Source organism: Penaeus japonicus, unplaced genomic scaffold (genome assembly GCF_977035675.1).
Source record: "Penaeus japonicus unplaced genomic scaffold, GWHDUDI00000001_assembly GWHDUDI00000012, whole genome shotgun sequence".
Taxonomy (NCBI): Eukaryota; Metazoa; Arthropoda; class Malacostraca; order Decapoda; family Penaeidae; genus Penaeus; species Penaeus japonicus.
Window position 1 is genome coordinate 28443798 of NW_028234414.1, and position 2500 is coordinate 28446297.

Genomic DNA, 2500 nt, shown 5'->3' on the forward strand with positions numbered 1-2500 from the left:
CCAAACGATATTTGACGCCAAATATGCTCGGCGCGAAACGGGACAACGATTGCTCCAACTGAAGCTTCATTATGTGCACAAGTAACCATTACTCAGCCCGGTTCGTATTTACAGATATTGATACTATTGCTGAATATCAGAGCAATAATTCGGTGGGCTCTCACACAAGACATTAGACAGCGTTGAATGAGAATTAGCGAAGGCAGGACGCAGGCAAATGGTAGACGCCTGAATACGCGTGCATAAATCCCGAATACCTGAGCTGAATTACGGAATGATTACTTGCTGGCTGCAGATAATAGGACAGATTATTCCCTGATTTATTGGCGTATTTACTTACGCCTATCTGTATTGCCAATGGCGAATGGGTGACGCAGGTTGGGAGTAATAATGATAATTAAAACGATAACAGTATAACCAAATGGAGTAATTAATGATCATAATGTCCGTGGTAAAATTAAAAGGCACTGATGACACCAATTCAAACACCATAAATGTCGTAAAATGATGATAACAGTAATGAATACTATGATAATGGCAAATTATTAGAACAAAGGGAAGATTAACAATAGCTTAATTATACTAATAAAATAATGATAATGAATAAAAATGACTGTAATAATAATATCAACGACTCATAGCGCTGGTGATGAAGATTCTAATAATCAATAATAGAAACTGTTTGACATTTCGTGAAGACAGGTTCATTAAGACACTGAATATTGATGTTGCTCGCCTTAATTATGCACCCAAATTTTGTTTTTGGTTTGGTTTGGTTTCTGACATGAAAACGTATTCATTCTTTGCTCCTGGAAGGCTTGAGCAGCAACTATATAATATATGTTTTGAGTTTACTTTCATTTAATATATTTTCAACTTCTCAACGAGGATATCTATATTTTCTTCGTTTGTTTCTGGGTAAATCTCGTCATATATAAGCCTAATGATGTTCGGTATCTTGCCAAAATAATGTTAGTGTGTCACGTTCCTCAATTTCGGACAACCCAAGCAAATGCCACAGCGATTGTTTCCCTAAAGGAAACTACCCAAGAAGTCAACTAGGCGGCTGGCCTGGATGGAGGGAGATGGAGCGAGCAGGGCGAGAGAGGAGCAGAGAGACAGAAACCAGCCATCTCTCGTACCCGTGCAAGTAAACACTTTGCTCTGCTATTATCGCTGGAAAACCTTTAACGTGATAAGAACCAAATCAAAGCAAAATTGAAAATGATTTATTTATGAATAGGATGATAGAAATAGATAGTGGACACGGTAATAATTACGATGGCAAAGTGCCTAACAAATACATGACAAAAGAATGTACTCGATAAACGTTCTTAATAGAGTGTTGAAGCTGAGCTCATCAAGAAAAATAAAAATACTAAACATGACGATGTTACTATATTGTTTTTCTTAATATTTAGTCCTAAACTGATTTTCTAAATGCAATATTACTATGAATTATAGCCCTACCACCAAAAACACAAAAGTGATGTGTGAATTTCCCAAAAATCTGGATCAGCCAAGAGAGAGCGAGAACAGTTGTTTTGAGAGTGAAGTGCTTAGAGCATTACGGCCAAATGGAAAGTCATTTCGCAACGGACATTCCAGATGGACTCTACGAATCTTTATATAATTTCTTGCAGAGAGTGGATATTAAAGATGATGTTTTGAATCGTTTACAAAAGATGTGGAGTTATGACAGCGTGCACAATAGAACGGGCTGAAGCACCATCTGCAACAATGCACAGAAAACTGATGGCATACTGTATTTCCTGAGTGTTGGTGATGCATGGTGCAGAGGATAAAAAATGGGTTGCTAGAAACCGGAAGGGAAAGTAGGAGAAGTACACGCGTATTTCAGAAAAAGGATATCGATCCTTTATTTCCAAAACACGGCTATGGGAGGATATATATTTAGTATATATATATAGTATATATATAATATAGTATATTAATATATATATGTGATGATATATAGTTATACACACACAATGATATATAGTATATGTGGTATATGAGTATATATAAGATATTATTGTTATATAGTATAGTATATTTATATATATATATATCATTATATGTGTGTGTTGTGTGGATAGAGTTATATATATGTGATGTGTGTGTGTGTGTGTGCTGTGTGTGTGGGTAGCTGTGTGTGTGTGTGTGTGTATAAATCTATATATATTATATATATATAAAGATATATATATATTATATATATATAATGTATTGATATATAAATATATATATATCTATATAATATTGCATGTATGTATATACATATATATACATATAATATATATTTATATAATGAGTATATATATATATATATATATATATATTAAATGATATTATATATATATATTAATATATATTGATGTATGTATATACATAATATTATTACTATATATATATAACTTATTATATATATATATGTATATATATATATATATAGTTATATATATATATATATATATATATATATGTATATATAATGTTT